Below are 27,951 nucleotides of genomic sequence, written 5' to 3' on the forward strand. Positions count from 1 at the left end.
CCATGAGTTTGGATAGCACCATCTCCTGCAGGTCTGGCATCATCCTTCAGTTTTATGCCAAATAGCAGACAAGGTCATTATGCTTAAGACAGCTTTGCTTCCATTCTCTTTGAGGAAAGAAAGTCATGACTCTTCTCGTAATAAGGTCTCCCATTCAGGAAAAGGATTTCTGTCTGCTAGGCCATTTCACAAAGCCCTACTCATTCTTAAGTTCAAGGTTATTTTCTCTGAAGCACTCAGACTTCTGGGCCGTACAGATTGTAAACTCCCACTGCCTTTGTACTGCTCTTATGCTCCTGGAGCACACCACCACTGCCATGCTTGGTACATACAGTTGTGAGTGCTTTGCACCCCTGCATGCCATAGAGTCAGAGTTGACGGTCAAGGATAATTCTAATTGCTCCAGGACCTAGAAAGCACTCAGTGAAAAATCTATGGACAGATTTAAATTCTATAGAAAAATCTATAGAAATGCGCTAGGAGTTACAGACACAAAGGATGAGAAAGTTACTACCATCGAGAAGTTTAACATCTGTAACAAACAAACAGATCTCAAGTCACATTCTCAGATGACTGATGACTCAGCTATTTCTACACTGACCCCTTTATTTTTCATTTCAGTCAATGCTTTGTTCTCACACAACTACAAAGTTTTCCCCAAAGTTCTATCTTAAGTCCTTTGCAAGGTGCTTGGAGGTTTTGGGTTTTTATGACTTACCTGTCTCTGTTCGAGTTCTCCTTCCACCTTTCTCCTGTACAGATCTTTCCAGACAGATCCAGTAATTTTTGCTCCTCCCATTCCAGTAACAGCCAGACATGATCTTTGAACTACCTCCAATTCAGACTTGGCAACACACAGGTTGAATTTGTATCCCCCCAAATTCTCTCTTGATGGTAACACAAGTACTTGTGAAGAACTCTAGTGTGGTGATATTTTATTTGTGCTGAAATATGGTGATATTTTATTTGTGCTTTGATAAATAAAGCTTGCCTGGAGAATCAGAGGAAAAAGAAAGCCATTATAAGTAAACAAAGAAGTCAGGCAGGGGTAGCACACACGCTTAATCTTATCACTTAGCAGGCAGGCTCTCTATGTGTTCAAGGTCACACTAGTGAACAGAGCCAAGTGTGATGACACATGCCCTTAATTCCAGTACCTACCACAGAGACCTGGAGGTCTGTACAGACAGGTCATAGGTCAACAGACTGTGGCCACTAACCTCTGACAAAGAATAGAACACACAGCCTGCAAATGAAAACCAATTATTCTACTTTTTTCATTTCTGAATATATTTCAACTTATATTTTAAAAGTTAAATGTACAACATTAAAAATGTAAAATACAAGCTTTGAATCAGTTTTTCTCAACCTTCTTAATGCTGCAACCCTTTAATACAGTTACTCATATTTTAGTGAAACCCAGTAGTACTCTGGTTGGTGACTACCCTAATTGTCATCATAGAACCAACATCCAATGGCTAATGGAAGCAGATGCAGAGATCCACAGCCAAGCACTTGGCCGAGCTCCTGGAGTTCAGTTGAAGAGAGGGAGGAGGGACTATTGGAGCAAGGGGGTCAAGACCATGATGGAAAAAAACACAAAGACAGCTGTCAGAACTAGTGGGAGCTCATGGACTCTGGACTGACAGCTGAGGAATCTGCATGGGACCAAACTAGGCCCTCTGAATATGGGTGACAGTTGTGTGGCTTGATCTGTTTGTGGGGCCCCTGGCAATGAGACCAGGACCTATCCTGGATACATGAACTGGCTTTTTAGAGCCCATTCCCTTTGTTGGAATGCATTACTCAGTCTTGATTCAGGGGGGTTGGGACTTAGTCCTGCCACATCTTGGAATGCCAGCCTGTGTTGACTACCCAAGGGAGGCCTTAGCCCCTATGAGGAGTGAAAGGGGGTGGGATGGGAGAGAGTGGAAGAAGAGGAGGGAGGAGGAACAGTGATTGATATGTAAAGTGAAAAAAATTAAATAAAGAAAATAAATAAAAATTTTAAAAAACTATTTTTGTTACTACTTCATAACTGCAATTTTGCTAGTGTTATGAATTGTAATATAAATATCTGATATGCAGGCTCTCTGACATGTAACCCCTGTGAAAGAGTCATTCGACCCCAAAGGAATCAAGAACCACAGGTTGAGACCTGCTTCTCTGAATACACATACTCCTCTCCCACATTACTAGATCATTCAAGTTAGGGAAAGTTTTCTTATAGTTCTGTTTTTAATGTCTGTGTTTCTTCTTGGTCACATATTAAACACTTAACTTACTATTATTCTGGAACCCTTAAGTTGAGCTACCTTAATCTATTTACCTGGATATTGCATAATATGAAATAGAAATGCAATACATATTTGTCACATGTAAGAAAAAGCATTTTTAAGTAAAAAGGGAGGTGTGGTCAAGTCAACACCCTTTAAAAAGTTCAAGATGCCATTGAACTTTTAATTTCTGCTACCAGTGGGGGCCAGAAATTTAAAGTTTTAACAAACATGTTAAGTGATGCTTTACAACATTAAAAGAGTTTGAAAACTACAACTCCCCTGCCACATATCTGTTATATTTCTCTAGAGATTCAGTTAAGTATAGTCTCTAGAACACAACTTTTCTTAAATCCACATCAAGCTAAATATATTGAGGGAGAAACAAATTAGGGAAATTTACTTAAGCAAGTTAATTTAGAGAAAATTAAATAACATGAAGGAGATAATTAAATGCAGATGTGAAGCCCACAGCACAATTTCAAAAAACTAAATGACTGATAGGCTCAACATGTTACCCATCCACTCTAAGACATAATAATAGGCTGTCTAGGCCCTGGCACCCATGGAAGCTATATTTTCTGTCTTCATGCAAGAGTTTACTATTTTCTCAGGACTTTACTAAGTCACAAAGGCATAATAGAATTCTATTTTGTATTTTTTCTCTTCTACAACACATCAGACAGTGTGAGAGCGCACCTGCAATGGACAGTAAGTATTCTTACTTTCACATTATCCCATTCACTAAGTGTTTCAGGATTCACTCTTGATGAATTTCTCTTCTTTACATAGTCAAACTTGAAAGAGGATGTCTAACAAAAGCTGAAAGACAAAGAGGCAACCCACTCTTTTCTGAGCTTCTTTCAAATGCTAATTCTTCCTGTTCCAGGATCACTTGTAGGACTTTATACATCTATTTTCTTTAAATTTTTTCAACTATTGTTTAATTGTGTGTGTGTGTGTTTATGGGTTTGTGCACATGGGAGCAATGCCCATGGAGGTGAGAACAGGACATTAGACCTCTTGGAGCTAGAGTTATATAGGCATTGTACACCACCTTTTTTATTGAAGGCAAACATAACGAAATAGAAACAGCAAGTGCTAACGTCTTCTACCTGTCATATTGAACATTTGACTCTGTTGTATCAAATGCTGGCCCCCAACACACACACACACATACACACACACACACACACACACACACACACACACACACACACACCAGCTACCTCCTATCTCACACATGTGGTGTGTGCTTCTTGTCATAAAACTGGGGCTAACAATTAATGCAGTCACCAGAGCTACTAGTAGCCATTAATACATTAAAAGTCAATGAGAAATGAGAGGTTAAGAGAACCCACTACAATGTGTACAAAATAGTCTAAAGGCTCTTGATAGTGTTGTTTCATCATGTATTGTGTGGTGTAAACCTACATTTTGGAGGTTGGTACCTTTTTTAAACAAATCTTTCCAGCGCCAGTAATGGAAATAAAAAATAAAAAAATACTAGCACATAAAATTAATGAAAAAGAAAATAGTATTAACTGTGCATTTCACAGAAAGCTAATGACTAAGGTTTACTTTTAGAAAAAGATTAGCATTTATCCTCTACCAAAGAACAATATTAACAACAACCACAGGAGAATTTGGAGATACAAAGCTGATGAAGAACCAGAACCAATACTCAAGCTAGTCACTATTTTAATAAGGCCGTGCTTCATTCAACACCTTTGAGTACAAAGAATGAATTTACATAACATTTTATGAAGCACATCTTCTTTCATTTAGACTTAATGCTGTTGTACATTAACTTTGATAATTTTCCTTTTTGTTGTTGTTTGTTTTGTTTTGTTTTGTTTTTCATGACAGGGTTTCTCTCTGTACCCCTGGCTGTCTCTGAACTCACTCTGTAGGCCAGGCTGGCCTCAGACTTACAGAGATCTGCCTGCCTCTGCCTCCCAAGTGCTGGGATTAAGGAAATGGCCACAACCACCCAGCTAATATTTTAAAAAATTCGTTTTTTAACTCTCTCTCTCTCTCTCTCTCTCTCTCTCTCTCTCTCTCTCTCTCTCTCTCTCTCTCTCTCTCTCTCTGTGTGTGTGTGTGTGTGTGTGTGTGTGTGTGTGTGTGTGTGTGTGTGTGTGTGTTTACACGAATGTAGTACCCATGGAAGTGAGAAGGGTACTCCAGATCCACCAGAATTGGAGAAACAGGCAGTTTTGAGCTGCTATGCCAATGTTGGGAACTGAACTCGGGTCCTCTTTAAGAACAGTACGTGTTCTGAACTGCTGAGTCGTCTCTCCTCCAAATGTGATCATATGCATCTGCCATTTCTCTTGTACATAATCTAGCAAAAGTCTAATTCTTCATACCTTCAGTAATGCCAATTTTATACAATTGTCAATACATGACTTTTAAAAGTCACTTAATTTTCATCATGATTCAATTTCTTAATCTAATTCATGAAATGAAAATGTTTTGGAGATTCGATCTATAGAAAGATATAACATTTTAAACTATTAACACTCATATAATTCAGTTAAAAGATACATGTAGAAGTATTTATTACAAAAAATGTGAATACAAATTTTGGTGATTACTGCTCTCACTAAATTAAGTAACTTATGAATAAACAGACCATCAGATTGTTTATACTGTCTATATAATAAGTAATAACATTCAATTCAACTGTAACATTCTACCAAGAGGGAAGGCAGTTCTGACAATGTACAATTTAATTTTAAGTTCATTTAAAGGAAAGATCAACCATCAGCAGCTCACAACCCCCAAACTGTCCTTTCATTGGATTTTATAAACATTTTATTGGAACACAGTGCAGTGGATAGAACTGAACTAATTAAGAAGATATGTTCAAACCCTAATCCCAAACACAATATATGTAATGAGTTTAGATGAAGCCATCCTGGATGAGGATGGTCCCAATCTCATTAGATGGTAACCTTTTAAGATGGAATTTGGATACCAAGTCACAGATGCAGTGACAGACCTACAAGGTGAACACCATGTGACACCAGAGGCAGAAATGGGAATTGTGCTTCACAAGGCAAAAGATGCCCAAGACTATCAGCAGTCATAACTGTGTAGGCTACAGACTGAACCTGACTCTCTTTCCACGGTCACAAAAGCAGCGACCTCTGCTGACACTTCCACCTAAAACGCCCAGCTTCACTGAGACAGGAAACTTCTGTTGATTTAAGCCTCAAGTAGGGTTAGTTTTTGGGATGGTCACCCCAGGAAACATAGCCATCAAAGGGATTTAGTTACTATTGCCTGATGGGCACTGCCACAGTGCAGCAGCAAAGATTATTAGTTTCCACAGGGAATGTATAGACCACAAAGTCTAAAATATTGATTTTTTTGGCTCTTTGCAGAATCAGCGTGCTAATTCCTGAGGTAGAGTATCTAAACTACAAAATGTTCTTAATGAAGCTGATACAAAAATATACCCCAGCAGGACAGGACAGGCTTTCTTTTCCTGCTGAATATAATAAACCCAATTAATAGTAATTGAACCATAGGGGAACTAATTTGTCCATCAAATTATGTATTTGAATTTTTTTCTACATTACTGACCTAAACATTGGTAACATTTTCTTTAAAATCAGTTGGAAATCTTTAATCAAAGTATCTGAGAAGTGGGGCATCAGGAAACTTAAGCTTTTGAAGCTTTTAGTTAATTGCAAGTATGGAAAAAACAGTTTTACACACAGTTAAGAAATTAAACTGTCCTTATGTAATCAAGGAAAGGCTGTAAAAATTAAATGAAAGCTCAAAGAGAATGCAAAGCATAATTAAGAGAGTTTAAAAATTATATGTCAGGTTATATACTGGGGGATCTTTTGATGGACATTCTACTTCTAATTTTTAATTTTTGATTTATGAAACTATGGAAAGTGACTTATAACTTTGTAAGATGTATTTACTCCATGGAGCAAAAAGTCTGTTAGGGAGACTTTTGAAATAAGTTTTATATTTTCAAATATTTTGACTAAAATAGTTGCATTAATTAAAAAATAAAATTGTATTATCCACATTTAGTGGAATTTAGGACAAACACACCTAACACCTTTAGAGGAAAATTAAGAGTAAGATACCCATCAAGATGAAGTAGATTATGTCTGTACTTTTAGCACTTAGGAGGCTGAAGAGCAAGATCAGATGTTTACAATCAAACTAATGAGGGCTATCCAGTAAAGTTGCCCCCCCCAAAATTAATAAAAAAGGCGGGGTAGAGACATGACTCACCCATTGAGAACATTGGCTGGTTCTTCCGATGTATCCTGTGCTGGCAAGTTTTATGTCAACTCTCCACTAGCAAGAGTCCTCTGAGAGGAAGGAACCTCAATTGAGAAAATGCCTTCTTAAGATTGGGCTGCAGTAAAGCCTGTAGAGCTTTTGTGGGAGGGCCCAACTCCTTGTGGGCTGGTGGTCCTTGACTCTACATGAAAGCAGGCTGAGCAAAGCATGAGGAACAAGCCATTAGGTTGCACTCTTCCATGGCCTTTACATCAACTCCTGCCTCCAGGTCCCTGCCATGTTGAGCTCCAGCCTTGGCTTTCCTTAATATACTGTGACTCATGCATGATGTATAAGCCAAAAACCCCTCTCATCTCAAAGTTGTTTGTGGTCATGGTGTTTCATCGAACTAATGGTAAGCATCCAGTGCTAAACTAACCTCCTCATGTGATAGATAATAAAATGAGGGAAATCCTTTCCCCTTCTGGAACCCCAAATCAAAACATATCACAGAAGGCACTACAGCCCAAAAGCCTGGGCTTTCAGATGTGGGCTACTCTATGCCAGACTGCACAGATCACATCAAGGATTTAGCTGACCAATTATTATAACCAACTCTGCTCCAGGAATAATTTTGGAGTATTTCCATGTAATCATGAGTCTCATAATGGTCCCAGAAAGTCATTTTTATGTTTCAACTATTCTAAAGATGTTAAAGAAATTTAAGTAAACCAGGCATGATGGTACACACTGTAATCCCAACACTTGGGTCATAAATACAAAAACATTGATTCAAGATCAAGGCCATCCTGGTCTGTATAGTCCCAGGTGAGCCATGAATAAATAGCAAGACCCTGTCTCAAAAATTATCATAACTTTAGAAGTTAAAATAAACATTGTTCTTTTTCCTAAACTCCAAAACTTGCCATGCATTATTTTTGCTTGAGTACTTAATATTTTAAAGGAAATTTGTTAATAATATACTCAGTTAAATCATTTGACAGAGAGGTCAACACACTGAAGATTCTACACACGTAATCAAAAACATATTTATCTCAACAAATCCATCTGTAGTATATCCTACAGATAATTAATTTCTCAGGTTAGAAATAATTTAAATTAGTTTGTAAAGCTTGCGAATACAACTTTAAATAAGAGATGTTATTAAACTCTAGGTTGAAGCCTTGGGGAGGAATGAATTTAAATACAAATACATTTATATTTCTAGAATAATAATTATAATCTACTGCAATAACATGAAAAATAATCCAGCCAAGCTGAGTAAGCAAGATTTTTTTAAAAACATGAAAATCTACAGAGACAGTAAGAAAAGGAGTAAAGTTAAAGAGCAATAAATTAAAAAATGATAAAAATGTAAAAGAAAAAAATATGTATATCCCTAAATCTCTAGCTTCTATACTTGATATTTGTTACACTTATATACTGGTTAGCTCTAGCAAAAAAAAAAAAAAAACACACTTTACAATTAGTGGTTTGAAACAACTACCTTTTAACTAGGTTTGTTCTATGGGTCAACAATTTAGGCAGAGCTCAGATCAACGATTGTCTTACAACACAATTTATGAAGTAGGACTCAGCTTAGAGAGGTAACATCTCACACAGGTGTGATGTGGCCTCATTCCCATCTGTGGCTAGCACCAGAACATGCAAGTTGTACACGAGATAAGTTTGAATCTTTAGCTTCTTCAGTATGGAATATCTTTTATAAGAGAGACTTTTTATCTTGTGGCTCAGGGTTTTCAGAATCAGTGTTCCAGGAGCCTGGGCCAATGTTTTTTTTTTTTTTTTTTTTTGGGTGGGGGGGTGTTTGTTTGTTTGTTTGGTTGGTTAGTTGGTTGGCCTTTTTTTTTTTTCTTTTTTGAGACATGGTTTTTCTGTGTACCTTTGACTATTCTAGAACTCACTCCATAGACTAGGCCTGCCTTGAACTCAGAGATCTACCTGCTCCTGCCTCCCAGTTGCTTGGATTAAAGGCGAGCACCACCACCACCCGGCTGGACCAAGTTCTTCGGATGTCCTATGGCCTTCCCTGGGGAAACCTGTTCCATCACTTGTACCATATTTTGGTCAGGAATATCACCTAAGGCCAGCCCAGACTAAGGGAGTATTAGATCAAAGTAGGGACAAAGAATTTGTGTCTATCATCAATTTCACTACCTGCCTGCTTATATCATTATTGATTATTATTATTATTATTATTATTATTATTATGTGGGTGGGTTTTTTGAGACATGGTATCACTATGTGGCCCCAACTATCCTGGAACTTGCTTTGTAAGCCAGACTGGTCTCAAACTCAGAGATTCACCTGCCCTTGTCTCCTCAGTTCTGAGATTAAAGGTATGCATCACTATGCCCAGCTACTTACATTATTTTTTAGAGAAACAACATTTTAAGACATATTTTAAATATCAAAAGCTCAGAATATATGTCCTAGGCCATGACTTTTATGACACTGGTTAACATCTCCCATATGAAAATGTGTAAAGTACCGCATGTTAGTCTAATTCTTGCTTCCAGAAGGAACAGGTTCAACATTGTACTCCAAAGCACCTTGGCATCTACTCTTCGTTTTCTGAACTTTATTAAGGAAACACATTGAGTTCATTTCAAATACTATTAAGACTATAAGATTTCCATCATTTATCATTTGAATAGGACACATTACACTGATTCCAGTTCTAATATCATATTAATATTGAATTTCTAGAATAAATCCAACTTGGTCATAATATATTTATGTGTCCTATTAAAATGTCATTTGGGTTTGAGTTCTGATATTTCATTTAGGATTTTTGCATCTATATATATGATGGATTGCCTGTGTTTTTCTGTTTTCTTCAGAGTTTGCTAACAGTTTATTCAGATGGTGGAAGAGAGAAGTAAAGTTCACCCCTCTTCCATTTTTCTTTCCTTCCTTTCTCCATCTTGGAATAACTCAGTACTCAAGGCCCTGAGACAAGAAGTACCCACATTGGTAAAAGGGAGGCTGGCTGAATCTGGACAGCAGAGAAAGGCATTTATAGAGCAGAGATCTGGCTTGAAGCATCAGACTTTGAGTAAGAGGTAATGTGAGTGATTAATTAGTAATGTGAGTAATTAATTAGTGAGTAATTAGTTAATTAGTAATGTTATCTAGCAGGGAGCGCTGACCAAATGGGGCCAAGTGGTATGAAGAGGTACCCCAGTGTGAGAGCCCAGGTTATAAATAGTGTTCTTGTCACTGTGACTGGATGCCTGACATAAGGAATGATTTATTTTGACCAGCATTTCAAAAGTTTAAGTGTAAGTTTGTAAGTTTGTATGGAGGCAATGGTTACAGTAGGGCAGTCCATATCATGATGGCTAATAAGCAGAGAGTGAATATCAGCACTATCAAGCCTAATGGATCATTTACCAGCATTCAGGTAGGTCTCTCTCTTCCTCCAATTAATCCTCTCTGAAAACTGTTCACAGACATACCCAAAGGGATGTTTTAGTAATATCCCAGATACTTCTTCGTTCAGTTGAGTTGGAAATCAAGATTAACTACTACTGGTCCCAACCAAGCTGAGGATGACATCCATGGAGTTCAATAGAAGAATGAATGCATCTAGTCCAGCATGTTATGAAAAGCCCTTCTAGTTTAGGAGATAATTCACAAGTGGCAATGGCTCCAGAAAGGTATCAGAACTCCAGCCAAGAGAACAGTAGAGATAATCTAATCGCAGCAGGCCAGCACATGAGCAGAAACAAGAGAGAACTCATGCAAAAGGACGTTTGGTGTTGGGAACTTCTTCAGTTTAAGAATGAATGAACGCAGCAGATGCTTGGCATGAGGCATGGGAGCTCAAATTGAAGAGAGGTCTATGCATGTGGGGCCACCAAGCACAGATGCTTGAGTCCAAATGGAATGATATACATATACAAATGTAGAACAAATGGGAAATTGATACAGGGTTTAATCAAGTAATGTATTCAAAAATAATGTCCACATTTTTCATTCTCTAAGAAGGAAGTTGACAAGTTGAAGGGCCACTGAATTTAATGCACAAAGTCAAGAGAGCCAAGGGAGATTGCAAACAAACCACAATCTCAGGATTTGGTGTTGGGGTTGAAGGAGCACTCTGATCTATAACCCTGAGAGTAGGAGCCTCCTACAAGTTTCCCCAGGCACCTCTTCATCCTCTTAGTTCAGACCCTGCTGACTAACCAGATAACAGTCAACTGGGACAAGGAAATTACTGTAATAACTTAAACTACTGGATAAAGTAGCAGACTCCAGCACTGTGTTAACAAACACCTTCAAGGCTCAGAGAGGGAAGGAATGATTACATAATTTCATGCTGCCTCTCCCGTGAAACAATTTTTATGAAAGAGTAACCAATCAACAATTTATAATTAGTCTCAGGCTTCATAGGTATTAACATCTCAATCAAATTATCAGTGGTCAGCATGAACATCACGATCAATAGGATAAATCAAAATGGCCCATGACCTAGGAAGGCTCATTGAGAGGGACATAGTCTTGGAAGGGTGGCTGCATCTCTCAGTCATATGTGTGTGGAGTCTTATGACACCAGAATCTAATCCTGAGCCTTGACCCAAGCTTCTCCCACTCTGTGAAATTAAATTCAAATTTGACTCTATTTCAGCCTAAGTTTTCAAATTCTCTACATAAAGTTATTCAATGGGTTTATTATCATTAACTCTAGCACAGTTACTCAACAAGCTCTTCTTTCTTCCTAAATTGCCACACGCTTCCTCTTTGTCTTGGCGCCGTTTAGCCTGCTTAGCTTTCAATAGTATGTTTAAAGGAATCCTTTTGTGTTTATCGACCCTTCTTTGCTTTTGCTTCCTACTTACCCCACTTCTCTCCTTCAATTTATTCTGGTTTTCTTTCTACGCAAGTCTAGTTGATTAAACCACAGGCTTTTTTTCATGTACTACTGAAGCATTTCAGATTAAATTCCCACCTTGGCAATATGTTAGCAGCAATCCATAAAGCATGCACCAACAAAAACACACAAGAAAAAAATGCATACTATTACTCCTCAGTTCTGTAAATTCTCAACACTTTTTTTTAACTAGTGAAATGGATAAAAGTGTGTGTGTGTGTGTGTGTGTGTGTGTGTGTGTGTGTGTGTGTGTGTGTGTTATTTGTCTCATTGTTTTTTCAGAAAGGGTCTCACTGGTCTGGAACTCATTTTGTACACTAGTGTGGCCTCAAATTCAGGTCTACCTACCTCTGGCTCCAAAGTTCTTGAATTAAAGGCATGCACCACCATACCCAGGTCTGTATTTTTTAATTTTCATGTACACGGGGATCTGTAACAGTAATAGCAATGTAATAGAAAGTAGCAATGAAGCAGCCATACTGCAATGAGATGAACTTCCTTCACTCCTAGGGTGTTGTTGCCCCTCCTTTGCAAGGAAAGCTAACTTTCCAATAGTATATTTGCATCCTGGGATGTGGGTGTGGTCCGTGAAAAACAATTAATAAGAGCCATTCCTTCTGTAAGACATTTCATCAGGAAGCTCACCACACATTCCCATTCCCAAAGTTCATGGCAAACAGAATAATCATGTTTCTACTCACACTTTAGCAAGTGCCAGACCTGAAAGATAAAGCAGGCAATGGCTGCTGAAAGATAATAAGCATCATATTCTGCCATGGGAGCTTTAAGTTATCTTTATGATAGCTTCTTGTCCTAAGTGCATCGTGGTAAGAGATTGTAGTGTTCATAATCTTTGGTCTCTGAAGTGCATTGATGGAAAAGGCCAATGGCCTCCTAAATGGTCCATTTATGCAAATGTTTCCTGTTTGCATTAAAGTACATATAATTCTCCTATTGCTGTTAGAGTCTTCTTTGTGTCTACTGGATCAATGCTCTTAATTGTGACATTCCAATTTTTTATAGTCTGACATATCATCTGCTTAATTTAACAATTAAAGAGACAATTTGTATTAATTAGTCTCCCACTATGATAGTGAAAGGCTTATTTTCTTTATGCTGTCATTTTTGCTTTCTATTATTTCTATTATTAGGTGTCTATTCACTTAGCATTATAACTTCACCAAGATCTGAGTCCTTCATTAGTATGGAATACATTACTTTCATTTTCTTATTTAAAAACTATATTTTAAAATGTTTTAATAGTTCACATCAACTTTCTTTCCACTTTCTCAGCTTTCTCTATCTCTCTACTTCAAACTTTTCTATTATCTCAAGTTCCAATGATGTCTTTTATAAGTAAAAAAGTATTTAGGGTTGACCTCATTTAATGTTTTTAAATGAGCTACAATATTTATACCTAAGGTATCACTGATAAGTGGATATGTTTCCAGCATCCTAAGCACAGCTTGATTTTACTTGTTATCTTTTATACCTTTGTATAAGTTTTACTAGTTATTCCAATCCATTCAGCAGTTTTAACTATAGGCTATCATTTTTCCCAATGGTTTCTTTGCTGTATATTACTTTAACAACTTATACATTAGACAATGTTATTTAGTAGTAGTAGTAGTAGGTGGTGGTGGTGTGTGTGTGTGAGTGTGCACACGTATGTGTCAGTAGAAGATAGATTATTGAATCTACTCTGAAAAGAAAAAAGAGAGAATATAAATACAATAGGATAAAAAGGTAAATTATTGAATCTACTTTTAGAAGGCAACTACTAGTTTTAAATATTTTACATTGGATTGAATTTTTGTATATTGTATACAAATTATGTATATTGATACCAATTTGAGATTGATTAATATAGATATGTGAGGGAGACAAGCTCCCTTTCCCCCTCCTAGGGTAGTCTTGAGCAGGCAGAAATAAAAAATATGTAGATAGAAATATAGAGGAGAGAGACAGAAAACACAGGATAGCCTCAGGAGGGCCTGGGTCAAAACCCTTCTGTCTGTACTAAAGGACTTTTAAAGGAATGCCAAGAGGTAGAGCAAAAGACCTCCCCCCAGTACAGCCAAGTATAGACCATCCCAAACACCTGGTGACCATGCACATGGTCTAGCCATCTTCTAATGAAGCCCTGCTGTGTAAAGCAAGCTCAGATCTCACTAGGATACCTTTGTGGGCCCCCTCAGATATGATAAGATAAAAAGGTAGATTATTGAATCTACTTTTAGGAGGCAACTACTAGTTTTAAATATTTTACATTGAATTGGATTTTTATATACTGTATACAAATTATGTATGTTGATACAAATTTGAGATTGATTTTGCTAGAAAATATTCTACATATATTTCTAATCTTGTTCAAGGCATTGTACTTATATAGTTCATTTAACAATGTAATGCAATTTGCTAGTTCTTGAAAGTTATTATTACCAACTAATTAGGATATAAAGAAATGTAAGTTAGTAGTTAGTCATTACAACTGAACTTGTAGTTATATTAGGTATGTTTTCAAGGTCAAGCAGAAATATATTTTACATAGATAGGTCATCTTCAAACACTTCAGAGATCTGAAGAATATGGCATTTAAGATGTTTTAATAACATATTTTTCATTTTTTATGACAATGAGATATGTCTGCTCCTGGCAGCACCAATCTACTTCAGAGAAGATGATGGACATTGAAGAAACTCTATATGGAGTTAACTTTCATTGTGGCAAATTTAAGCACTGAGTAAGAAAAAGCCCTTGCATCAACTGCTGACAGTATGCTGTCCAAAATCAACAAGCAGGACACAAAAGAAAGGACTGCCAATCCTTGCCAAGACAAGATAGGAAAGCTCTTTAGAAAATCCTGCTTCACAGATGAGTTTGTCAGATGTGCTAAGCCTGTAGGCCAAATAATGGATGGCCCAATGTTGCAGAGGAACCTCAGATGACTGTCCAGGCATCTGGCTGTTTCTGTCATAACTCATGTTTTTTTGGAAGTCGCTTGTTTGCACTTCCTGTTTTACTAGGTAATATTATATTCTTCTGGGATCTTTGATGGAGTTGAAGACTAGATAGTTATAATTACAATTTTCCTTGGTCATGATAAAAGATAAATAGATATAAAACCTTAGACTCACAAATATAATAGGATAGATAGAATATTTTCTTTAATTTTGCCAAATACAAATAGACTAGATATTGTAACTGTAATTCTTGCTTGATAACTGTTTGTTATATATAATTTTACTATATTAAAACTAAAACCTTCCTTTTTGATTAGATAGAAAAGGAGAAGTGCTGGGGAATGTCTTTCTGTATGCTGTGAATATATGTTGTTCCCATTGGTTAATAAATAAACTGCTTTGGCCTATAGCAAGGCAGCTTAGAGGCAGCAGAAAATCCAAGGAGAGAGACAGGAAACACAAGCCTGCCACCCAAGGAGCAACATGTAATGGGACACAGGTAAAGCAATGGAGCACATGATAATACATAGACTAATAGAAATGGGCTAACTTAAGATATAAGAGCTAGCTAGCAAGAGGGCTGCCAAAGACCATACAGTTTATAAATAATATTAAGCCTCTGAGTGATTATTCTATAAGCAGCTGCAGGACCGTGGGTCTGGGCGGGACTGGAGAAACTTTCTGACTATAAGTGAGTTCTTTCCTTCCACCATGGAATCAGGTCATCAAACTCGGGTCCTGAGGCTTGTATGATAAGTGCCTTTCCTCCTGAGCTATTTTTCTGACCCTCCACTGAGCATTTTTCGTAATCCCATTTTCTGTCTATTCTTTTGCATTTGTAAGTCTAGATTACATTCTGGAATTCCAGACTGTTTACTTTGAGAAACATATTTGACCCTGAGAAACATGTTTAAGATGATTAAAATTTGTATAAACTTTCTTATTTTGCTTGTCTTAAAAAAATAAACTGCACTTTGCCCTTGCTTCTGACAAACAATTTCACCACTTAGGGGTACACCTTTTCTCTATTGGGCCTTTGACAACATGGTTATAGTGTGTTCATGTATATTGTTGTTAACTAGTTTTCAACCAACGTCTTCTCTTATCTTTTCCCTTTGGCTGTCCTGTAGTTTTTCTAAATCATGCCCAGCTATTCACTCTTCCTGGAGTATATTGGTTTCCTAAATCTAATAAGTATTATCTTTGAGCAGCTCCAGAACATTCTCACTAACTCTCCAATGTACTTTGTCCCTTCTATCCTCATTCTCTTCCCAAACTAGAAGACACGGAACACGGAAGTGAAAGAAGGCAAACATGACTACCTCAAATTGAAAAGCTTCCACTCAAAGGATACCATTAGCACAGTAAAGATGTAATTTTCAAAACAGGAGAGACCATTTGCCCACTATTCATCTGTCTAACAGAGGAATGGTATACATAACATGTTGAAGAACTCAAATCAAAAATCCAGTGAAGACTGGTTAAATGATCTGAGAACACACTTCTCTAAACACTAACTTTTTGTCTGTTCTGTTAATGTTAAATCCATCTTAGGCTATTTCTCTCCCTAGCTGATTCTAAATTTCTCCTTAAATGACCCAAATTTTTAATTTTAGTTACAAAAGTTTTATATATGTCTATAGAGATTTTACTGAAGGGCTGACCACTTTTTTGTAGTCTCTGACCATGTGATCACAAGTTAGATATACTTTTCCTTATTGAAGCACAGCAAGCATTCATCATGTGTAGATGAGTTCTGGATTTGAGGTTGACCACATGTGCATGAACTCTTGAATTATGTATTTTTAAAAATAATTCCAATTCCAGTTCATCAAAACTGAAAAAAACTGAAATGGAAAGAACTCTATCTTTTTATAGGAAGCCATGTATCAAAAGCAAACAAGGTATAACAAAAAAGTATAGATCCATATCAGAATGAACACAGGTATAAAGATTCTCAATAAAATACTAGCAAACTAAATAGCCCATCAAAAATGTCATCACTGTACAATCCAATGGAATTCCATCACTGTACATCCCAGGAATGACAGGATTGCTCAGCATATGCAGGCCAATATATGTATCCACAGAGTCTAAGACAAACTCGTCCATTTCAATAGATACATAAAAATGTGCATGATACTCAACAATCCTTCATTAAAATACTTTTTTAAAAAACACTCCTAACAAATTAGGTATGGAATGAACACTCTCAAAACTCATAATGTTGTTCCTTTAAAAAAAAATCTATAACAAGTATTAGATTGACTGAAGATAATCTGAAAGTGTTTCCTCTAAAGTTGAGCACAAGATGAGTCCACTTTCACCACTCTGATTTAATATAATGTTGCAAAATTAATACAGTGTTGCAAATCTCAGTCAGAGTAGCCAGGAGGAAAAAAATAAAAGTATCTCAATTTTGAAGGATAAATTTAAATTACCCATATTTGTAGGTGGTGTGATTCTATATGTAGGAACATCTAAGTGTTCCATCAAAAAAAGCTCTTACACAAATTCATATTCAATGAAGCTTCCAGACAAAACTCAAAATATAAAACATAGTACCATTTTTATACACTAATATTGAGCTCAATGAAAGAAAATTTTAGAAAGCAAGTCCATTCACAACACCTACAAAATATGTAGGAGCCAACATATCACCAGAAATGAAATATCTATTCTGATGAAAAGTGTTGTAGAAGTGTAGCATGAATCTTAAAAGGTCTTATTAATGAAAATAAACCTGCAGCAAGGTATTGGGGTGAATGCTGGAAGATCAGAGAAGCAGAACAAGCCACAGCTAACCTCACCTCGCCAACTTCTCAGCTGATCCTGTTTCCTCAGACTGGAAGTCTCTGAGTCCTTATCCAGAATAAATCTCAGCTGAACTGCTTCTCAAACGCCTAAAAGCTTAACCTACCTAGTTCTTGGTTTTCATGCCTTATATACCTTTCTGCTTTCTACCATCACTTCTTAGGATTAAAGGCTCACTTCTTGGGATTAAAGGCGTGAGTCACCATGCCTGGCTGTTTCCAATGTGGCCTTGAACTCACAGAGATCCAGGCGGATCTCTGCCTCTGGAATGCTAGGATTAAAGGCATGTGTGCCACCATTTTCTGGCCTCTATATCTAGTGGCTGTTCTGTTCTCTGACCCCAGATAAGTTTATTAGGGTGAACAATATTTGGGGGAACACAATATATCACCACATAGAAGCTTTTGCATAGTCAAGGAAATAATCAACAAAATTATGACATTTAGAATGGTTGAAAGTATTTGTAAATTATCCACCTAACAAGGTATTAGTGTTCAGATTGTACAAGAACCTTACAAAGCTGAACACACACACAAAAACCATAATCCAAATTTAAATGGGCTAAAGAACTAAATAGACATGTCCCAAAGAAAATACACCATACTAACAAATATATTTCAAAATGCCACTAATCAGAGAAATATAAACCAAAGCTATGGTTAGATATTGTTTATCTCAGTTAAAATGGCTATCAATGAAAATATTCTTTTAAAAATCACAGTGGTGTCATACCACGGGCACCAGATTCCCAGAAGCCTGCCTATGCACCAGGGACAGATCCCGATCCCCCTGCCTGGTTGCCCCTCAAACAGTTAGAGCCAAACAACCAACTTCCGTGTCCAGAGGGCCTAGTCCAGTCCCATGGGGGCTCCACAGCCACCAGTCCACAGTTCATGGGTTTCCACTAGTATGGTCCGTCATCTCTGCATATCTTCCCATCATGATCTCGACATCCCTCACCTGCAGTATCTCTCCTCTCTCGTGAATTGGATTCCTGGAACTCAGCCTGGTGCCTGGCAGGGGAACTCTGTATCTGCCTCCATCTTGGTGCAGTGGGAAGGGGCTTGGACCTGCCTAGGCTCAGTGAGCTGGGCTCTGCTGACTCCCCATGAGAGACCTCGATTGGGGATGTGGGGAAAGAGGGCTGGGGGGTGGGAGGAGGGAGGAGGGGGGGTCTGTGGATAGCATGACGAGTGAGTAGAAAATTTCTTAATAAAGAAAAATAAAATAAAATAATTAAAAAATAAGGAAAAGTGCAACCGTAAAATGAGCTAAGTAAATGTTGACTATGACAATAATAAATCACTGAGGAACTGTGCCTATAGACCCAAACCCCAACATTATATACTATAACAAAGCACTATAAATGTAAGCAAGAGAATGCAAATAACGAATCTGAGAGGAAAGGGAGATAACACCAGTTGCTACTTTATTTCTTACAAATCTGTTTAATGAATTTTGTAAAAGTAATAAAAACACTGAAAAAATTCAAAAAAAAATCACAGTGGTAGTAAGGATATATATGTAAAAGTCAACATATGCACTGCTGGCTGTGAGTATAACCATTATGAAAAGCCACGTGGAGAGTCTTCAAAAATCAGAAAAAATTAATATATGATTAAATAATGCTATTACTAGGCATGCATCAAAAAATGATGAAATCATTAGATCACAAAAGTAATAACAGCCTGTTTTTATTACAATTCTATCCACAATTGCTATAATATGAAGTCAGCCCAGATATCCATCAAAGGATAAAGAAAATATGTCATATGTACATAATGGAATAGTAATCCACAAAGACAAAATCCTGTCATTACCATTAACATATATGCAATAGAGATGATTCGATGAAACAAGACAGATACAGAAAGACAAATAGAAATACATGTTCTCACTCATTTGTAAAAACCAGCAAGTCAACCTTGTACAAGGATGAAGTGAATTATTGGTCAAGTCTGGATGGACAGCAATGGTAGAAAGCAACTGAATAAGGATCATCAACATGGTTGGGAAAAACGAGCTTAAGATTGTAGCTTTTTCAGTTTGGGGAGTTAGGAATTCCACACAGATGAGCCCAACTGGGTCTCAGTGTAAAGAAGTAAAGAATAAGAGCCAGTGAGAGTGGAAATGGCACATTGATGTACAACACAGGAGCCCAGGGCTCAATCTGTGAGCTCTCAGACTATCCTGATTGTCTCCAGGATGAAGCTGTGCCGGCCTGAACACCAGACTGCCGGTGTGACATAGTTATTCATCATCAGGCTGGTGAGAATAGGAATCAACATCTTTAAAGCATCCCCATCACTATCTGAAGCTAACCACTCCAAGCACGTAATATTGTACACTATGAGGAATGATTTAATTCTTGCTCAGCTTATGATTTAGCATTAGATGCATAAGCTCCCGGCCAAAATGAGAGAGAGAGAGAGAGAGAGAGAGAGAGAGAGAGAGAGAGAGAGAGAGAGACAGAGACAGAGACAGAGACAGAGACAGAGAGAGACAGAGAGACAGAGACAGAGAGACAGAGAGACAGAGGGAGAGAGAGAATTTGTGCTCAAGAGTGGTTCAAAAATAGATAAATAAAATTTAAACTGTTATTGAGGACAGAATATAAAAAATATTGAGAACATTATACTGAAATTATCAAAGGCTTTTTCCTGACTGCTGCCTTCAGCTTTGATTACCTCAACTCAGAAGGACATAACAAATAAAACATTCTTTCTAAATAGAGAGTAAAATCTTTTTGAGCACTGTAGCACTCAACACTACAAAATACTAGAAATAATAAGCCTCCTTAGTAAAGAAATAAAAAACCTCTAAAAAAGACAAGGGCGATCCAGCATAAATCTTTTATAGGGTAAGAATAAAAGGCAGTGTAACAATTTTTTGATAAGATAGAACAGTCCTACTTGAGAATTTAATTTATAAAATAATTCCTTTGAAAAAAATCAAAGATTTTAAATAATCTCATATATTCACAACAGAGCATGTTGAGAAACCAATGATTATACCATGTATTATTTTTAGAAAGTGTACATTGTTGCTACAGCAATAATTTTTTTCAAAAATCTGCATCAGTGTAATAAGCTACAGAACTGGTCTGATACCCATAATAAAACAAAATCTTTGAATTTATATTTCCACCCCAAATTCTATGAGCACATACACATTTCAACTGTATCACTTCTAATTGCCCAACTTCCCAGTGGTAACAAAATTTGAAGAAGGAGGAGGAGGAGGAGGAGGAGGAGGAGGAGGAGGAGGAGGAGGAGGAGGAGGAGAAGAAGAAGAAGAAGAAGAAGAAGAAGAAGAAGAAGAAGAAGAAGAAGAAGAAGAAGCCTCTTTATTCATATTATATTCCCAATCCCACCTAGTCACTAAAATTGTTTTCTGCATTCTAGTCATATCAAACAGCCATTTGGCTTTTGCCACTTACATATAAAAATGGAAACATTCTGACTCTATTCAAGTATTAATAGGCTTCATCCTCTCTATTCTCAAGCGTTTTAGTGGCTTGCCTTGACATTCTTGGAGAAAATGCAATTTTTAAAAAATGTATTATTGTCTGTGAGTCAACCACAAGGACTCCCTTACAAAGCCATTGCAAACCAGTTCTATGCTGGGGGGAAGTGTTTGACTGCAGTTTGCAGCACTGCTATGCTTTACTTCAAGGTAAGCTGAGTGGAAGAAGGAACCAAGCTCCCCTCATTAATGGAGTTCCCAGCTAAAGCAAGAAAAACCATGGCTCAGCAGCCCTCCTCCTGCTCTCTGCCTCACGTCCTTTGTTCATTTCTAAGTTTCTTCCTGGCAGATTTAGACACAAAGGTCAGTGTAAATTAGCTAAGAACCTATCTATCTATGGGAAGGTGAAAGGTGGATGGAGGGTGCTGCATGCCAGGCCTCTTTGCATAAAATAAAAAACAAAAACAAACAAACAAACAAAAAACCACAAAGAAAACTACTGAGAGCTCTAAGAACCATCCACCAGATAATCATGGTGCAGGCTACTGAGCATAGTCGGTTTCAAAAGCCACATACTCAAGTGCGCCTTGCCTGCCAAATGCCTGCCAAATTCTTCCCTCCCGGGAAATATACTATGAATGGCGGATAATGAATTGCTTAGAAAAGCAGTCTCTAAGGATCCCATGATGGAAGTCATTATTAGTATTTAAAAGCTCTCTCTTCCTAGATAAGATGGTATCTGAAAAGTTCTGACTTTTGAACTCCCAGGCTCCCAAGGACCAGTAAGGAAGATCTGAAGTAGGGACACCTGTGCCCTGCCTTCAATGGGGAAAACACTTTGGAGAAGTGATTGTTAATAGCGCCTCCTCTTCCAGCAGGAAACAGTCCCCACATCTGGAAAGACCCCACCCCCATCCCGGTCCCGCCCCACCCCAACTGAAATAGCTAAAATGTTGAATTCAACATGTCAAGCATGCTTGTAAAACAACAAAAACATTGGAGTGCTGGCAGAAAGGGACTGTTTGCAGGACCAAAACCAAACTGTAACCACAAGCTGAGTGAACCTCCAAGGGCCTCGCCACCACAAAGGTCTGGGTCATAGAGAGTGCCTCCCCCTAGCTGCATAGGACCTAGGAGATTCCAGCCTGGGGCTCACCCCCAGCCAGTTCTGCACAGATACTATCAAGTCTGAAATTCTAAAGGTCATCAGACATATGACAAGGAATACTTGCAATGATACCATGCGAGGAGGCCTTGGAGGGTTGGACCAAGGTGCCCTGGTGGGTGAGGGAGACAAGCCATGAAGAGGCAGCAGGCAGGGGAACTGTACTGTGGAAAATCACTCATACCTTGTAGACACAGTGTAAGAGAGACCTGATCCTCAGGTAAGCTTTATTAGGGTATACAATGTATCACCACAGGCCATTATCTATCTGCAAGGACAGGTGGCCTTGTGAGAAGGAAAGGGAGGGAGGAAATGGGGAGAAGGAAAAGGGAGAGAGGGAGGGGGCTGGAAGGAAGAGAGGGAGAGTTGGGGGATGATCCTGTATTTCTTGAAGAGAACATACAAGCTCAAGAACCATGTATCAAGGGAGTACTTGGCAAGAAGATAGTGCTTTGCCAGCAAAGAGAAAAACCCATGCTGGTACCTTGATCTTTGAATTTCTAGTCTTGGCAAACTGTGAGAAAACACATTTCTTTAGAGACATATCCCAGCTTCTGGCATTTTGTAATAGAAACTGCAGTAGTCTAAGAAATTGCTCTCTTGCTTTTTGATGGTTCCTTCCTCAAATCACTCCAACCTTTCATGTTCCTCTTACAAGGAACCTTGGGGTTTCTTTGAGACTACTCACATCTCTTAGAATAATTTCCATAATTCAAGAACCTTAAAATAATTTCATCAGCAAAAAATAACTTTTGCCATAGAAAGCAGTAGTAATAATTCTGGGGACTAAGCTGTGTGTATTCAAGGAAGGGTGGGGAAACACAATTTAAATGGTTATTAGGTATTAAACAACAAACTGGCCAGGTTTTACAAAACTATGTAAGATGGTAAACATAAATCACACCAATTATAACAAATTAAAGATGTCTTAAAAAGATTGCTTTGATCCCTTGAATAAAACTCTGCTAGGAATGATATGAGAAAATATTAGTCAAGGGCCCACAAGGTGGCTCAGCAGTTAATAGTGCTTGCCTTCCAGGCCTTGTGTCCTGGGTTCAATCTCCAGAACCCTATCAACTTGGAAGAAGTGAACCAACTCTACAAAGTTGTCTCCTAACCTCCACGTGAGTCATTCACACTCACATACACATGAAAATAAGATTAAAAATATTTTTAAATATATAGCGAGTGGTACATGGAGTGTACCCATAGGGCACATGTAGACGCAGTACAGGTACCAATCAATCAGAATATATCTACACTGATCATCACCCGTTGTGACATTTTCAGCCCCACTTCCAGCCAGGTGCTTTGGTCAAAAGCCAAATCTAAAGCATGCGGTCATCTAAGTATTGTAAATTTCAAAATAAAGTAAAGACATATCAGGTAAACACCACACCAGAGGAAGTTGCCAAGTGATATAGTATCAGACAAAATAGATTTTAAGGGGAAAAAAAGTCACTGGTAGAGCAAGAAGAGCCCTAACCAGAAAAAGTCAAGAGCAGAGTTGTCCCTCCATGCTACTCTTTCAAGCCTGGCCAAACATGCATTCTGGGAGTCAGAGAAAAACATCTGTACCCACTTATTGATATGCCCATGGGTTCTGACATTTGGGGGCCTTGTTATGAAAGAAATGTAGGTAAATTCTTTAAAATTAAGCTGTCACTTATTTTTACACTGTTTCCTACTTCACAGTCTGGCCATCTTTTCCAGAAGCCACAGTATCAATCCTCCCTAAGATCAGTCACCGGGCATCATGCCTGGCTTATGAGCTATCCCCTTGATTACAACATTTTCCTGGTAGTAATTGTCATTGTTCCTGCTAGGTCAGAAATCCTTCATCCACAATTCACATGCCTGCTGAAAGGAGAAAGCCATGCAGTGTACCCTGCTAGCTAAAGATGAATGTAAGCGTGGGAACAAGGGGGAAATCCGACTTTTCTCTGCATATAGTTTACACAATGGATAAAAAATGTTAGGGTTGATGCCAGAAATTATTCTGTACATTTTATTATCAAGCAAACATCCATGGCTGGTTAGTCAAAGTGACAAAGGAAAATGGACAAATCCCTGTCCTGTTACTATCACTCAGATCCTAGCCATGTATAAACGTTGTATGAGGAAGACCATTAAATGACTTTCATTGTAACTGCTAGGAAGTCTGAGACACAGGCAGTGTCTGTTTGCTGAATCGATCACACGTCATTCACTTCACGGAAAAGGGTTTCACACATGACAAAACAGAAAAATCCACATTCAAGTTACACTGAATGAAGCCCGTTTTCTAACATCATTTTCATCTTGTGAGAAACTATTCTCTTTACTAGTTAGAGGAAAACAGGAAACCTACAAATTAATCTAAGATGACAAAGCACAGTAATGGTTATCTAGAAACAGGGGCAGGGAGAGCATTACGAGGAGTATGGGTATGCTAGAGGCTTAAATGTGGTGTTTCACTGGTATACCACGTCAAAACTTTTCAAATTATACACTGCAAATTTGTTCACTTCGTTGCTTTTCACTTATACCTCAATAAATCTCAGTCAGCCTCTTCCTTCTCTCTCCCCCTCTCCCAACCCTCCCATCTCACACAATCCAGACTCAAACTTTTTTCATCTCCCTCCTTTCATGTCCTAAGTGCTAAGATTATGGGCATGAAAGCACTCCCACTACCATCATCTAATTAATATCTACTAAGAAGTAATGATATCAGAAGACGATTATTCATGGAAGCCTGTCAGTATCTGAAACCACTCAACTTCCTTCAGCATTAAGAACAAATAGGAAAAGTAGATACTGTGACCTCATTACGAGATGTATAGTATCTGCATTGAAAACTCTTGGTGGAAAAACACTATCATAAGATACATTTAAGTGTCTGCAAGCTTCAACTCTGGAGCTCACCTTCATTTGTGAGAAACCAAGAAACAAAATGGAGGAAGAAAAACAGAGTCCAGGATACAGAACATTGTGGAAAATATAACCTAACTCTACAAACCACAGGCACACAAGAAAGGGGTCACAGAGTCAGATCCCATAACAATGGTAAGGGACTTACATAAAAACCATGAGACTGAAGGGACATTACTAAGTTGTGTTTAGACAATATTTCTCATCTTGGGACAACTGGAATGATTTCATTGTGGCCTTGGTATTAGAGAATTCTAAGAACTATCCATTCTAGGAAGTGTGGCACATACAACACTGCAGTAATAAAATGTACTTCATTGAATGCATTTTCAAAGACGGGGGAATAACCTAACATTTGAGACTTTTCTTAACAGACTTCAAAAATCTTTAAGATAAAAATCAAGAGGATAAATCAGTGTGGCAAAGTTTTGATAATCTTGGCCAAATCAGCTGCTGGGTCTGTTCTATTCTTAAATTAAGATTACTTGAATGTGCATATATTATGGTCATCGTTAATAAAATTTATCTCTATGAAGCTGCACAGATTCACCATGATCATAAAGCTATCTGAATGCTTCCAGAGAACAACTAAATTGCTGTATTGACTGTTTGACTCATTTGTACAAATAAAGTGCACTTAAATTTGCCATTACTTGTATCCTATTGCTATGCTTAGCTGAAAACATTTTTCATATATACAGTATACAAAGTAAACTTTGACACTGAAGTTCAGCAATCTTCCATATTGAGCATAACAGCATAGGACCTGACAAGTGAATGGCACACATTTTGGTTATAATAGCCACTCCCAATTTTTGATCTTTTGCTGTAGCAGCAGGAGAGTAAGGCACAGAATGATGTAAAAATTAGCATTAGTACCAGGTGCCATGGCTCACTTGGAGTGCTTATCATGCAAGCACTGAGGACCTCACTTTGACCTTTAAAATTCCTGTTGTGGTATCTTGAATGTAATTGGCCCCCATAATCTCATAGGGAGTAGCACTATTAGGAGGCATGACTTTGTTGAAGTGCATATTGCCTTGATGGAGGAAGTGTGTCACAGTGGGGGTGGGCTTTGAGGTTTCCTATGTTCAGGATACCACCCAGTGTCTCAGCCAACTTCCTATTGCTTGCATGATGTAAGACTCTCAGCTACTACTACTACAGTACCACATCTGCCTGCATGCCACCATGCTCCCCATCATGATGATAATGGACTGAGCCTCTGAAAGTGTAAGCAAGCTATCCCAACTAAATGTTTTACTTTATAAGAGTTGCTATGGTCATGGTGTCTCCTCACAACAATAGAAACCCTAACTAAGACACCTGTTAAAAAAAAAATAGAAGCCAGCTGTGGTAGCAAAGACTTGTGATCTCATTATAGGAGAAGTGGGGACACATTGACCATCTCTGACTCACTGCCTAGACAGCCTACCTCACCTCCTTGTTAGGTTCCAAGCTAGTGAGAGACTATCTCAAAATAAACACTAGAGAGTGCTGAGGAATGAACACCCAAGGCTGTCCCCTGGCCTCCATACACACACACACACACACACACACACACACACACACACACACACACACACGCAAACACACACATATAAACTGTCTAGTAAAGAAACCAGCTAGCAAAAATAGAAAAGAAAGCTGGAAGGCTAAACTACAAAGAAAGCATGGGGTATGCATGGAAAAGACCATAACCCTGAGGCACTAAACACTGGCCTTTGCTACCAATCCTCCCAGCTTTCTTCCAGGTCTGACCCCCTTTCTCCTGTGGACGTGCTTTCTTCCTTAAGGGGTCTCCTGCTTCTGCTACTGTTCCTGTTTCCATTCAACATTTTTGTTCCACAATACGAGAACCTGGAAGTATCAGTTGGTTCCCAGCAGACCCCAACATCCACACTACTTGGAGTAAAGCCCAATGCTGTTTGAGGCCTATTCCATGTGCTATTTCTAACTCGCTCTGCCATTTTTAAAAGACAATATGTCATAGCTACTCCACGGCAGTAAAATAGATTCTGAGAACTTGCTCTAGGGCACAGTTCCCCCAGAGGTCTTTCTGAAAACAAATACCAGAGAGCTTCCACTACCAGCATAAGAATTCCTGGCACTCTTCATTTTCTAAAATGTCCATGTACTGATTATGCACAGTATGATTCTTTTCAAAGGCATAAACAAAGATGGCCAATATGCAGACAACTGTAAATAATTAGATACATCTTGACACATTTTCAACTTTGTTCAAGATATCCTTGCAAGGAAGCAGAAAGGTGGGAAGGGGCAGTGGTGTTTGTGAGGTATCCTTGTACCTGGGCCTGCCAACTGACTCCAATTATGTAACTTGAAATCTAAATGACCTCTGGCAATTAAACGCCCCTGGTCAGTCTTTGAAACCACCAAAACATAAATTATAGCAAACGAGTGTTTCAAGAATGGAGTAAAACTAGATATGAAAATGCATAACTTAGTGCTTGGGACATAGCTGACATTCTAAATGGCAGTCGTCATCTTTGCTTACCCAGTTCTTGTGATTTGTGCACTATACAATAATCCCCATCACTACTGTGCTTTGAATGCTATTAACAAAGACTACTCATGGCTACTAGCAAAACCTATACATTGCTTTTATGTATATAAAGGAAATGGCCACCCTGTATGTCTCCATATAAAAAGTCTGTATTTTAACCTAACAAGGTAAGTCAAGTTCAGGTGTCTGTCTTTGAAATAGACAGAGCACATAAACCTTCTGCAGCATCACTGGTAGGCGATACTGTCTCGTTTGCATCGTCTGGACGCTGTTTGCACTTTCACATAAGCACTCTTCAACCAAGTTAGAGATCTGGCCACATATTACCTATGCATAATGAAAATAGAGTGAGAAAAAAAAAGACTAAATCCTGCTGGCATTTGGAGGGAGTTAACTAAATGCTTCTAAATTAGCAATAATCTTGGTGGCGTGATATTAAGATTTTAACCTATACATATTCTTCCAAAGGCTTCTGAATATTTTAAGTTAATATTCAGATCATATTCATGAAGATGGGAAAAACATCCTGAGGAAAAAGACAGACAAGCCACTTTGATTGTTAGATCTAGAAAAGATTAAGACATACCTTCACAGAAAGACATCTGTGAGCTGTATTTAGTAGTAACCCTCTATGATGCTCAATTTGGCCACAGATTTGAAAGTAAATCACTTTAAAA

General features: G+C 38.1%; 1 long non-coding RNA gene across 2 annotated transcripts in view; it reads right to left on the minus strand.

Moving 5' to 3' along the window:
• Window positions 1-540: 540 nt before the first annotated feature.
• LOC143267716 (uncharacterized) overlaps window positions 541-27,951 on the minus strand; it is a 231,557-nt gene continuing 204,146 nt past the window's right edge. For both annotated transcript variants that reach the window (XR_013043141.1, XR_013043140.1), the window contains one exon: window positions 541-991. This is a non-coding gene — a long non-coding RNA (uncharacterized LOC143267716). The remainder of the gene's footprint in view (window positions 992-27,951) is intronic.

The sequence above is a fragment of the Peromyscus maniculatus genome, chromosome 11, assembly GCF_049852395.1.
Source record: "Peromyscus maniculatus bairdii isolate BWxNUB_F1_BW_parent chromosome 11, HU_Pman_BW_mat_3.1, whole genome shotgun sequence".
NCBI classification, from domain to species: Eukaryota; Metazoa; Chordata; class Mammalia; order Rodentia; family Cricetidae; genus Peromyscus; species Peromyscus maniculatus.